General features: G+C 42.7%; 1 protein-coding gene across 2 annotated transcripts in view; it reads right to left on the bottom strand.

Annotated features, from left to right (window-relative positions):
- Cd38 (CD38 molecule) overlaps window positions 1-14,389 on the bottom strand; it is a 39,525-nt gene that overhangs the window by 13,231 nt on the left and 11,905 nt on the right. The gene's annotated exons all lie outside the window — the stretch shown is intronic.

The following is a 14,389-nucleotide window of genomic DNA, read 5'->3' as shown; positions in this document are numbered from 1 at the left end:
TATATCCAATACTATGTGTCAATTAAAACTTCAAATAAGTAGGGCTATTGCAGTTGGACTTGATAACGTAGGACAGGGTTCAATGGTCTGTGCTCCCACGGCTTCCCTTGCCCCCAGGCAATGCTGGCCCCAGTTATGTTTGAGAATCAGTGGACACAAATGAAAATGTAAGGTTCAATAATATTTCTATCCAAAGTCTAGACCAGAGTAGTTTAAGTCCATCAGCACCTGCCTTTGAAAACTATGCCAGGAAAACATTAGTTTTTACACACACAAACAGAAAAAGTTATGATGTTATGTACTTTAATGTCAATCAAAATTTATGGGGTACTATCATGGGCAATTTAGAAAATAGACGTTTGGCGGCTACTTTGCTTTCAGTAGGGTTTATGTTTTAATTCCAGCAATTGCTGCAGTGGCCTTCTCAAGAACTCTCTGTTCTAAGTTCCAGCTGTTGTAGAACCCCTCTATTTTCCCCCTTGGGAACATCTACAGCCCTTGAGGCCGAATAAGACAGGAGACAGAGGCAGAAGAAGACGCAAGGCTGAGAGTGTTTCCCACTTTGAAGAAGGCCTGGTGGAAAGGGAAGTTATCAGCATTGAGAACCTGCCACACATCAGAATTCCTCATCAGCAAGCTCTTACTTAATCAGCAAAACTCACAATGTTCCCCAAATTATTCTTATATGCATCTCTTAGGTCTTATACTCCAGTTCAAATTACAGTAAAGATTGGAGCAACCCGGGGCTAAAACCTGAGTTCTCTTTTTAGGAGTGGAAACTGGAGCAATACTGCTGGATCTGACATGAAAGAGTTGATTCTGCTTGGAAGAATTTGTATTTCAAAGAGAAAAACAAAAGCATCATCTTGCATATATCATAAAAATCGTTTTCAAAATCTTTTTACCCACTCTTTTCAAAAAAAATTGTAGCCAAATAGAAATATGTTAGGATTTAAGTTTTAGGGGAAAACCCCTAAGAAACACACTTTCAAAGTGTCCTTTCCTTTACTGCTAAAACCTTTTGTTGTTTCTCTCTCTCTCTCTCTCTCTCTCTCTCTCTCTCTCTCCCTATCTAATCTATCTATCTATCTATCTATCTATCTATCTATCTATCTATAAAACTGAGGTTGCCCAGAGGTGTTACTGGCTGCCATATTTATCATTCAAGCCAAGCATGACCAGAAGTGCTCCTGTCCGCCATTTTAATCCCACAAACATATGCTTCACAGTCTTTACTTAAGCATGCCCCCAGACTTGTGCACCATCTTTTTCCTTCTTGAACCTGCTCTCTATCGTAAATCTTTCCCAACCTTATTTCTCAACTATGCTTGTCTTTAGTTTGTACTCATCAAGACACAATCTCCTCTTTTCTTATAATAACAAAATTTCGGAGTAGCTGGGACTACAGACACACAACACCATGACAGTGGTGGCATTGGGTGATTTCACTTTGGTTTTTGTAGTGCTAGGAACTAAACTCCCTGCACCACACATGCTGGGCAAGTGCTCTACCACTGAGATTCACTTTCCAGTCCATCCTGACTGTTTTTACACATACAGATAAATAGAGTCATTACACTTTGCAACCCATTAGCATTAACACCCTGACCTTCCTCTACCCTACCCTTGGCTACAATTCTTTCTGTTTCATTTTAACTATGCTAGGTACCTCATGCAACTGGAATCTTTATATATGTCTTACTTTACTTAGCATGATGTTCTTAGGATATTCATGCTGTATTATATCTTAATTAGAGTTAGTATTGTTATGATAAAACCATGACGAAAACAGATTATAAAAGAAAGCTGTTAACTGGGGCTGGCTTAGAGCTTCAGACTGAGTCAGTCCATGAGCATCATGGCGGGAAGCATGGTGGCAGATGGGCAGGCTCAGTGTTGGAGCAGTAGCTGAGAGCTTACATCCTGATCTGCAAGCAGAAGGCAGAGAGAGCAAGAACGAGTCTGGCATTGATCTTTTGAAACCATAAAGCTTCCTCACAGTGGCATATCTCCAATAAGGCCACACCTCCAAATCATTCCTAAGCAGTTCAACTAGGAACCAACTGTTCAAATATACAAGTCTATGGGGGCCATTCCCATTCAAAACACCACATAGTATGTATTGACTCTTCTCCCCTTGGAAGGCTGGACAATACCCCATTGTGTAATGTATCAATTTGTCTTCAGTCAATGGGCATGTAGGTTGTTTCTTCTATATGTTCTTTCATTTCATATTTTCTTAGGGGCTGCCGTAAGTTCTACAATGTGTCCCAGCTGGTATCAAGAAAGATAAGCATATCTGTCCATGGGACACTTAAACATACACAAGAAAAACACTACTCAGTATTGGAGCAAATATGCATGGTCCTGACCTGAATGTTAGCTCTCGCCACAGGGTTTTTGGTTCCAGAACCCATAATCTTTTCACATGCATTATCCGGTTAAGGAGCACAGAATCAGCTAATACGGCATCCCTCATCCTGGACCTCAAGGATGTGAACTCTGGGGTAAGGAAAGTAACCTGCAGACCTGTTTATGCAATGAACTTTTCCCTCCAGCTTTAAAATACTCCCTTGTTAAATCACACACGAAACACAGGTGGACTCCAAGGCCAGACTTTGTCAACAAGGTCAAGGAGATGGGTAATAAAAAATCTCAGACAAAACACAGAAAAGATGGCCACTCTGCTAAGTCCCCTGAGTTTCCCTTTCTATCCTGCCTATGGCACATGCTTTTTAGACCGGAATAGAAGGTAAGATCATGTGGTTCTTCGTTAGCTAGAAGGACGTGGTTCAATTTCATTCCCCTAGAGGTCTTCATTTTGTGTGACTTTTCTGAAAGCCATACCTTACAGATTCTGAATATGTTTCCTGGAAATGATGCTAGAAGCATAATACACTCAAGGGCATTCTGCTAAGGGTCTAAAAATAATAAGGTTCTCTTCTGGGTGCTATGGTCAGTCTATCTACCCAGGGTCCATATGACAAGGAAACTGGTCAAGTTCCCAGGTTTCTTTCTTTCCCTTGGGAACACTTCTTCCCAGACTGAGTCACTAATGATAAGCTAGTTGCCTTAGCTGCTCCTCCCCTGGACAGGAAATGCATAGGTTGTTTGTGAAGATATTGGGGAGAAGGGGGAAATGAAGAAGAAACGGCTCTGAATTCAGAGAGGTGGAGCAATGTGACCTCATACCTAAACCACATCTTAAGTTTCTTCAGTTCATCTCAAGCAATTCTACAGAACACCAGCATCAGACAAAGCGATGGTAGATTGTAATTCAAATGCAGACAGAAAGAAATCACACACATGAGGAAACGATGTAGAACGATCTTTGCACATGGCTGATAGAAGTGACAGCCACTTCTTAACCTGTACCGACCTGAGCTTCATGCTTCCAGCCTGGTGGAGAGAATTCATCAAGATTTCATATCAAAGAATTCAGATGCAGCCTGTCATCTCCCTAACATTGCACAGGTAAAGCCAGTCTCCTTGAATCTTCCCTTGAACCGCAAAACCAAGTCAGACCCCACATGTTTCCTGGAAACCACACCTGCCTGCCCCTCCCCCCCTTCATGATGAGTATTTTGCCTTTCACAGAGGGCAATAAACCCAACTCACACAATCCTAGAATGTTCCCAGTGGTCCTGGGTTAAGGTCTAGACAGTAATGAACCATCTTGGGGTACCAGAGAATCTAAAAGCGTATGACAGCTGGAATGCCTTGGTGCATGTGTGAGCTGAACAGAAGTTCCACAAGAAACCCCAGGCAGCCTTTTGACTTGCTGGAAGGAAGGTTTTCTGGTGGAGGAGAATCTTGGTCTAAGGGCAGTTTTTTCCCCTCTCTTTCAAGCTGGAGGCTTGGAGGCTTGGCATGGAGTAAGTTAGCCTGCATGTCAGGCCTTGAGGTCAATGATGGGTACTCCCCTTTGCTACCCCTCTGCTCCTGTCAATGGCCCTTCACTCTACTGCTCCCACCTCCATGGACCACTTCTTATAGTCTACCCTCGCTCCTTCCCTCTCCACTAAGTTACTCAGGGTTGGTTGATTCCAGGTGGCCGAAGTTAGAAAGCAGCAATAGAGAAAAAGGGTGGCAGTCGTGACCATACTATAATGATCCTGTGAGCCGGATGCTGCTCAAGATCCCATGGCTCATGCTTCCATCAGAATCTCCCACCAGCCACCGAGGGGCACTCTAGTCTCTTAGAAGAGATTGGAGCTCAGAGCCACTTAGGCCCTGCCCAAGGGCAACTAGCCAGCAACAGAACTGCTTTGCAGGTCAAATGTTCTCTCTTTTCTAATTGTTTTTAGAATTAGAAAAAAAGCTATACATTTCTCTTCACTCCTCTTCTTTCCTCCCCTCTTCACTTCTACCCTCTCCCATGACCCCAATCTTCTCTTTTTTTTCCTTCCTGTGTAGATCCTTGTATGTCTCTGTTAAGGTCCTCTTTGTTATTTAGGTTCTCTGAGGCTGTGGACTGTAGGTTGGTTTTTCTTTGTTTTAAGTCTTTCTTATTTGTCTTTCTGAGTCTGGGTTACCCCACTCAATAAGGTGTTTTTCTAGATCCATCCATTGCCTGCAAATTTCAAGATGTCATTATTTTCTACCTCTGACTAATACTCCATTCTGTAAATGTACCATTTTCTTTATCCATTTTTTTTTTTTTTGGTTGAGGGACATCTAGGTTGTTTCCAGGTTCTGGCTATTCATATCACAAGGACATGTGTGCAGCTATGTTCACAGCAGCAGATCTTCTCTTTTTGATAGACAATGCTGCCTCCCACAGGAAAAATAAAATTATGCATCTATGTTTAAAATAGGCTTCTAGAAGAAAAAGTTATGATTCCCAGGGGAGTTGTGTCTCTAGACCATAGGAGATAGTCAAGAATAGAACTGGGTAGTCATTTCTAGATGCTAGAATAACATGAGTTTGGAAGGAAAAGGTAAAGGGTTATGCTGAGGGGAGACACATATATGTGTGTGATTGTTAAACCCGGTTTTTATGTGGACAGCCTGCACTGGGTATCCATCTCTATTCTAAATGTAAACCACTTCCATAATAATGGCATTTCCACCTCCATTAGGTGCCACTCCTGTGGGAGGCTTTGACACCTACGCCCCCATTCCTTCAACACATTTAGCTCTCGAGGGGGTAGGGATACACGTTTTATGAACTCTTCAGCTGTCAAGCTGTCTGCCCAAAGAAAACAAACACGGTCACTAAGGCCACTCCAGCCTGAATTTAATGGAAAGACTGCCACCTTGTGGGCGAAGTGAATGATTGGCGAGACGCAGAAAGCAATGAGGAATTTCTAAACAGGGTCTCAAGAAAAACAGCTCTTTATTTATGGCTAGAAACCAATTATGAGCGAGTACATCCCATATTCATCTTTTTGGGTCTGGGTTACCTCACTCAGGATAGTGTTTTCTATTTCCATCCATTTGCATGCAAAATTCACGAAGTCATTGTTTTTTACCGCAGCGTAGTACTCTAATATGTATATATTCCACACTTTCTTCATCCATTCTTCCATTGAAGGGCATCTAGGTTGTTTCCAGGTTTTGGCTATTACAAATAATGCTGCTATGAACATAGTTGAACAAATGCTTTTGTCATATGATAGGGCATCTCTTGGGTATATTCCCAAGAGTGGTATTACTGGATCTTGGGGTAGGTTGATCCCAAATTTCCTGAGAAATCGCCACACTGATTGCCAAAGTAGTTGCACAAGTTGGCATTCCCACCAGCAATGGATGAGTGTGCCCCTTACTCCACAAATAAAGGACATTGCGCATATAATTTGTGATCCTAGAGAAGCTAAATAAGAAAGTGAACCCATAGAAAAACATATAGTCATCCGCCGGGATATGGGAAGTAGACAAGATTGCCGGGCAAAAACTGGGAACTTGGTGGTGAGGTGGCATGGGGCTAAGGGGAAATGGGGTGAGAAACGTGAGAAGAGGAGGATGGGGGGGCAGTTTGGGGGAATGGGATGGTTGTGATAAAGGAAGGGTGGATACGGGAGCAGAGAAATATATATCCTAATCAAGGGAGACATCTTAGGGTTGGGAAGAGACTTGACTCTAGAGGGGCTCACAGGTGTCCAGGGAGATGTCCCCAGATAGTACCTTGGGCAACTGAGGAGAGGGAACCTGAAATGACCCTATCCTATAGCCATACTGATGAATATCTTGCATATCACCTTAGAACCTTCATCTGGCGATGGGTCAAGATAGAGACAGAGACCCAAATTGGAGCACTGGACTGAGCTCAAGATCCAAATGAGGAGCAAAAGGAGGGAGAACATGAGCAAGGAAGTCAGGACCACGAGGGGTGCACCCAACCACTGTGAGGAACTGATCTATTGGGAGCTCACCAAGGCCAGCAGGACTGGGACTGAATAAGCATGGGATGAAACTGGACTTTCTGAACATGGCGGACAATGAAGGCTGATGAGAAGCCAAGGATAATGGCACTAGGTTTCAATCCTAATACATGAGCTGGCTTTGTGGGAGCCTAGCCTGTTTGGATTCTCACCTTCCTGGACCTGGATAGAAGTGGGAGGACCTTGAACTTCTTGCAGGGCAGGGAATATGAACTGCTCTTCATTCTCGTGAGGGAGGGGGAATGGAGTGGGGGGGGAGGGGGAGAGGGGGAGGGGAGTGGGGGGAGGAGCGATGTGTGGGAGGAGGGGGAGGGAAATGGGAAACGGGGAGGAGGCAGAAATATTTTTTTCAACAACTAAAAAAACAAAAAAATAAAAATAAATAAATTTCAAAAAAAAAAGAAAAGAAAAATGTAGAGTTAAGCCCAGCCTTAGGGGGCGTGTTCGCCTCGGGCTAATGTTTACCTATAAATCTGCTGGGGTGTGCCAAGCCGCCCCTTCTGCTTCCTGTTCTCCCCGGGAACCTTGGTACTGTAAGTCTATTTCCCCATTAAAGCTGTATATATTTTTTACAATCTGTCTGCATTCATTTACGCCACAACAGAAAAAAGAAAAACAGCTCACCGAATCAATTAACCAGGGCTCAGAGTGCTCAGAAAAACTCGACTATCAAACAGAGATCCTGTATGGGTCTGACCCAGGTCTTCTGTATATACGTCATGGTTATGTAGCTTAGTGTTCTTATGGAACTCCTAACAGAGGGAGTGGGGACTGTCTCTAACTCTTTTGTCTGCTTTCAGTATCCTTTTCCTCCTACTGGGTTGCCTCATCCAGTCTTAATATGAGGGGATGTGCCTAGTCTTATTAATATAACTAGATAAGCCATGCTTGTTTGATATCAATCCCTGTGAGGCCAGCCTTTTTCTGAAGGGAAAGGAGGAGGAATGGATCTGGGGGTGATGGGAGGTGTGGGGGGGGGGAGGCTAAGAGGAGAAGAGGGAGGAGAAACTTTGATTAGGATGTAATATATGGGAAAATTTTTTTTAAAAAAAAGGAAACTCCAGTTTGAAGGGGTTCCTGGAAATGGCCAAATCAGAAATCTTGAAAATACTTAGTTAAAATTTTCCATGTGTGAAATGCAGAGGGAAAATCAGAGAATGAGATAAAGACCGTGAAAGTCATAAAGCGCGTTAGAAAGCCATGGGACGGACAGAAGCTTAGAGCACTGACATCTGCAGGAAGAATGTTCTAGAAAGAAGGTCCTAATAGTTGATGTGTGGAAAGGAACCTTTTGGCTGGAGCAAAGCAAGCAGGGAGGAACTGATGGAAACAAGGAAGAAATGCAAATTTGACCTTCACTGTGGACTTCTCCTTAGGGCAGAGTTATGGCGACAGAAGACTTCCTGCACAGGAAGTAGAAGAGATAACGTAAGTTCAAAAGAATTCCCTGCCCTTTTTGCTGGCGGGATTCTGAGAGAAGGTGGGGGCAGAGGCAGGAAGATCAGAACTCCTGACAAGAAGGGCCAACTTTGCACTGTGGTGGGGTAAGGGAGGATATCTGGTCAGGATGGAAAAAGCAGTCCGGACATAGTGATACATACTTTTAATCCCAGTACTCAGGAGACAGAGGCAAGAAAATCTCTGAGTTCAAGGCCGGCCTGGTCTACAGAGTAAGTTCCAGGACAGCCAGAGCTAACACAAAGGGGAAAGGAGAGGAAAAGAAAAAAAAATGATAGATTCTAAGTTCACTGTGGATTTCTAGTGGACGAAGTATACGTGAGCATAAGGTGTTGGACGAGTTTTCGGGTCAGTAACTAGAGGGCTGGTGACTGAGGTATTAGAAGGATAGAGAGGCCATCAATTGGAAGAGAGTTTCCAGCAGAAGTGGCCTTGAAATGGATTCAATTTGGGAGGGCTGGAGCTTGAAATGCCCATAAGATGTTCACAGGAAGTCATAGACCAGAGAAAGGGGCTTGTGAGAAGGACAAAGAAGAGAAGATGGTGGTGGTGGTGGTGGTGGTGGTGGTGGTGGTGGTAGTGGTGGTGGGCTCAATAGAAGGACTGAGCTTTCGGGCTTGCCAACGTGAAGACTGTGGAAGATAAAACATGCACGCCATCAAAAAGCAAAATGAAGAGTTGTGAAAAATGCTTAGTGAACACAATGTGTCAAGCTGAAGGAAGGGCTTCACAGTGACAGGTCCACCTGATACCAAAGGAAGAGGAAGACTGAGACAAGATCGTTTCAAGTACTGGAAAGAAAGTTGTGCCAAGAACTGCGTGGCTTCTACATGTAGTGCAGGGGAGGCACAGAGATGATCTGTTTCTTTGCTTATATCATATACTGTATCTTGAGAATTTATTTGGGAGGACACTACTTTCACTTAAATATAACGTACATGTGTCATGAAGAAAGCAACATGTACAAACACACCTTCCATGTCCTCATTTTCCTTGCCCATTTCAAAGCTTAGCATATTTTCTTTTAGGATAATAACTAAACTTCCTTATCAGTCATCGGTTTGGTTAGAAATTTTCCTGAAAGTGTAAATCAGAATGATACATCAAAAAATTTTAGGCTTAGCAATTCTGCAACAGTCATTTGTAACCTCTTTAAATTCCTGTATTCCTGAAAACCTACTTATCATTCTCTCTGAAAAGTTTCCAATGTCTTGTGGGCAGTGGTAGCACATGCCTTTAATCCCAGTCCTCTGGAGGCAGAGACAGGTGGATATCAGTGAGTTTGAGGCTAGCCTGGTCTACAGAGTGAGTTTAAGGACACCCAAGGCTACTGAAAAACCCTGTCTTGAAAAAACAAACAGCAACAACAGTTTCCCAATGTCACGAGAGCAAATTTATACTTATACTTTATCAGTACAGTATAACTTGATTGTTTTTAATGTGGAAGAGATCACATCCTGATCAAGGAGCCCGTAAAGAGCCCCTTTCCCATTTCTCTTCTTGTTTTAGAGGCAGTATCTCATGTATCTCAGGCTGGCGTTGAATTCATGGTGTAACTGGGGATGCTCTCTTACTACTGATTCTCCTGCCTCAACCTTCCAAGTGTTGTGATTATCGCATATCAAGTTTTATAGAGTGTTAAAAATAGAACCCAGGGCTTAGTACATGTTAGATAAGCCTCTACTTAAAGAGCTACATCCCCAGCCCTTAGTCTTGTTCTTTCCATAACCCCGTCTTAGGGACTAACCCTCCACAGGAGATGCGCACAGTCTCTTCTATGAGCCTAATGACTTTGTCACTTCCACTTGGCCCTGCCCCCTGAAGGTTTTCCCACCTCTTACATCACCACAGTGCGGACTAAGCTGTGAACACATGCTCTTGAGCAATGTACGCAAACCTTATCTATCCCTTCCAAAACATTATCCTTTAAAACTGTGTCCATACCTTTAACACTATCCCAGCACCATTGAAGACAGTTTGGTGGTTTCTTAAGAAGTTAAACAGTCTATTGCCATTTGGTCCAACTCTTTACTTCTGGATGTTTGCCACCTCCAAATGAAACTATATGTCCATACAATAATTTACACATTAATGTCTAGAACACCTTCTTTTATCATATTCAAAATGTCAAGTGTCCGCCATCCAGTAAGTTGATAAACAAATTATGGTATACACATACAGTTGACTTAGTGATAAAAAGTAACCAAATATTAAAATAAAGTGTACATGTGCAAGTTTGGTGTATGTATATATGAAGTATATGCACATGTGTGCAGATGCATACACTTTTTAAAAAGATTTATTTATTTATTTATTTATTTATTTATTTATTATATATACAACATTCTGCCTCCATGTATGCCCGCATGCCAGAAGAGGGCACCAGATCTTGTTACAGATAGTTGTGAGCCACCATGTGGTTGCTGGAAATTGAACTCAGGACCTCTGGAAGAGCAGCCAGTGCTCTTAACCACTGAGTCATCTCTCCAGCCCCGATGCATACACTTTTGCACACACTCACAGAGGCTCAAGGAGGACAAGGTGTCCTGCCCCATGACCCTTCACTTTATTCCCTTGAGATAGGGTCTCTTACTGACCTGGGGCTAAGCTTATGGCCAGCAAACCTCAATGATCCCCTGTCTCCACTCCCCACAGCTTTGGATGACAGGCCTTAGTGCAGCTACATCTAGCTTCTCACATATGTGCTGGGATTTTAGCTCAAATAGGCAGTGGAGGTGGCATTACCAACTCTGGGTCACGTGAAATATTCAATGAATAGCATTCGTATAACTGATTATCTACCTGAAGGTGGGGATGGAATTATTTTTCTAATTTCACAATACACAAAGATAAAGATAGCTAAGGGACTTCACTGCAAAAAGTAGCAGCTTGTCATTTTTAAAGTCATACCACTCTTTATAATGTCACATTAAAAATATCTATTCTTGAGTAAGATACAGAGGCACAGCCATAAGAGAAAACATAATTGCAACAACATTTAGGTTTTCAGGATAAAGGGTACTGTAGTGATGAGGTGAGCAGGCCTGCTTTTCATCCCGCCCGGCTCCTGCACGGCTAGCTTTACCCAAAATAATTACACGGAAACTGTATTCTTTTAAACACTGTTTGGCACATTAGTTCTAGCCTCTTATTGGCTAACTCTCACATCTTGATTAACCCATTTCTAATAATCTGTGTAGCACCACAAGGTGGTGGCTTACTGGGAAAGATTCAGCATGTCTGACCTGGCGGCTGGCTCCATGGCGTCTAACTCACTTTCCTTCTTCCCAGCATTCTGTTCTGTCTACTCCGCTCACCTAATTTTCTTCCCTATTAAAAGGCCAAAGCAGTCTCTTTATTAACCAAAGAAAGTAACACATAGACAGATGACCCTCCTATATCAGGGTACCAAAGATAAAGTCAAGAATGAAGCCACAGATTGGGAGACTATGTTGACCATCCATATATTTGACAAGAGATTAGATGTTGAATGTAGAAAGATGGGCAAAGCAAAAGAAGTCTGGATGACCAATGGATGCATAAAAGATGATCAGTTGACATAATTGATCAGGGAAATGAAACCAAAATTCAGCACCACAATTCCAAAGAAAGTTCAGAGCAATCATACAGAGGCTTGATTCTGAAAGTTTGGAGTATACATGTCAATATTGCGTCGCCATGTGATGTGGCAGATACAATTGGTCCTGGTCAAACAGATTTCCTTTACCTTCTTCTCTGGATAGCATGTCTCCAATGAAGATTTCAAAACATTTCTCAAACTTCCTTACACACTGGTCTAGCCAAGTGGGTCACTTCTGGCCAATGAAATTTAAGAAGAGATCAGAAGCATGAAGGAAGGATTCTGAGAAAAATATTCTTATCTGATGAGAAGCATCCTGAAATCAAGCCCAGCCTCCCTGACCTTTGCTCCTTAGATGTGATTATGGGAGGACACAATGGCTACAATTGCTGAAACCGTTCTCTGACAAGAAGCTTGAGGATAAAATCACATCTCAGGATACAAGACTAGAAAGGAAGGGTCTGACTCTTACTGACTGTGGGGTCAATTCACTACTTCACTTCTGGGTATCTCATTGTGTGTGTGTGTGTGTGTGTGTGTGTGTGTGTGTATGTGTGTGTGTGTGTGTGTACCACAAAGTTGTTGTTGAAACCTTCACCTAGTATTTCTGAATGTATCCTTATTTAGGAAGAAGAGCTTTGTAGAATACACACACACAACACAGAATACACACACACACATTTTTTTTGAGTACATTTAATGTGGTTTGGGACTACATTATTTCAGGACTGGCCACCTTGTGCTGGATAACCAACTGGGGCCACATTTAAGGGAGAGGTTAATTCATTCAAAGAGGCCTTCAACTGGAGAGGGAATATTAGAGGAGGAACATGGGAGGAGATGGAGGGAAGAAAGGTAAGAAAAATATGATGTGGTGATATTTTACTTCTAATAATTTTTTAAAAATTAAAAAGCTAAAAACCATCTTTGTAGATGATCAATTTTATATTAAGTCACTGGGGAAGTTCCACATCCCATATCTCTGGGCTGATGTAGAAAAGAAGAAACTGGGGCTGGAGAAACGGCTCCGTGGGTAAAGCACATGTAGTGCCTGAGACGCTGGGCATGCGTGTCAAAGTTAGGCACAGGAGCATAAGGAAAGCAGAGACAAAGAACCCCAGCCTCCAGTGGCCAGCCAGTCTACCCAAAACCCAGGTTCAGTGTGAGCATTTGTCTCACAAAATAAAATGAATAACAATAGAAAAAAATACCCAGCCTTGTTCGCTGGTCTACGCATGGGCACGCACGCACACACATACCCAGTAAGAGTTAGATGTAGAAATAGACATGTACAGAGAAATACAGTATAAAGACCCACCTCCCACCTTCCAGGGAAGCCTTTCCACTCAGCCAAGGATGTCTATAGATCCCAGGACTTGGTAGAAGGGCATGGGACAGAGTCCCGCAGAGCCACCCTGCATCGATCTCCTCTTTTGACTTCCGACCTCCAGACTGTCAGATAGTAGTACATTTCTGTTGTTAAGGCCATCCGTGTAGTAAATACCTTGTTAGGGCGGCTCTAGCAATTTAAGAAGCCAGTGAAAGTAACCATGGCACGTTCTGTGACTCATATTTGTACACAGATAAATGCCATCAAAATTGTAAAATACCCTTCATTGGAAAACACAGTTAACCCCATCGAACCATAGTGTGCAATAAACACAAAATAAGAACAGCCTGGAGGCGGTACCTTTTCTCATTGTACTGGTGATCAGCAAGCTAAAGACACCTGACAGAGTTGGGGGGTGTGAGGAAATGGAAACACCCGCTGTGTCAAGAAGGGAACCACCCCAAGAAGAGAAATTGGGCATTTTTTTTAATTAAAAAATAATGTATGTCTTAATTTAGCAAACTTATTCCTAGGATTTTCTATCTTACACACACACACACACACACACACACACACACATTTTATCCTAGCATTTCTTAGGAACTGTTACAAATATTAAAGCACTGAAAATGCCCCCGTGTAAATCTAGTGTACAGAGAATTCATCAAGTGTGACTCCTTTAACTGTGGAAATGAGAACCAGCTGGGCTCATCGACAAGAACCCTGTTCAGTGCAGAGGAAGAGGAAAGTGAGGCACAGAGAGAAAACATGTTGAAAACAAGAGTCTGTGCTGCCTTGTGCTGGGAGCATTTCTCGAGAGCTCTGAGAAGAAACAAATGGCAGGGTTGGCCTCTGAGAAAAGGGGAAAGAAATGGAGAGAGGTGTTTTGTGAGCTGTGTCTGCAACCAGCTACTTTTTAAAAAACTGAAAGAATGCTATGACACGGTATGGCATTTTTTTCTATTGTGTTATTGATCAAAAAGGGAACTTCCTAATATCCCATGGACATCTCAATGTGTTTAAAATATTCACGACTTAACTTCCTTAGCTTTAAGACATTGACAGAAGATTGTGGTTGAGGCGCATGAAATTGGGAGTGAATCCTTTGGTGTACTAAGAGTGAGGAAAAGCTAACTTGGTAAAGGAGAAACACACTTCTTGGTGGGAAGTGATCTGCTCCAACCCTGAGATTACATAATGCCTTTGAAAAAAAGGGTTACAGCAAGAAAGTAGGTCTCAAACTCCTACTATCTGCCCTTACCTCTGTCTGAGCATCCTTTGAAATCTCTACCAATTGTGTGTGTTTTCTGTCTGTGTCCTTGAAGGACTTCCAAGGAGATTTCATCACTGGCGGCTTAGATACCTCGACAGATGACAGATAATTCAACTTGTAATAAACAACTGCTCCCAGGAACCGAGATGACCTGCTTTACTATGAATTTCATCCCATTTAACCTATGAATGAAGAGATGACTTCATAATATTTGTTTGACAGTCATAATAAGAGGAGGGAGGGAGAGGGGGGAAGAAGACAAAGAGGAAGAAGAAGGGAGGGAGGGAGGGAGGGAGGGAGGGAGGGAGGGAGGGAGAGAGGGAGGGAGAGAGCGAGCATTTGAACAGTGCAGGGAGAATCTGGTG

The sequence above is a fragment of the Microtus oregoni genome, unplaced genomic scaffold (genome assembly GCF_018167655.1).
Source record: "Microtus oregoni isolate MIOR12 unplaced genomic scaffold, Mior012 000049F_ref0000343, whole genome shotgun sequence".
Lineage (NCBI taxonomy): Eukaryota > Metazoa > Chordata > Mammalia > Rodentia > Cricetidae > Microtus > Microtus oregoni.
The sequence above is the reverse complement of the archived record's forward strand: the minus strand, read 5'-3'. Positions and strand labels throughout refer to the sequence as shown.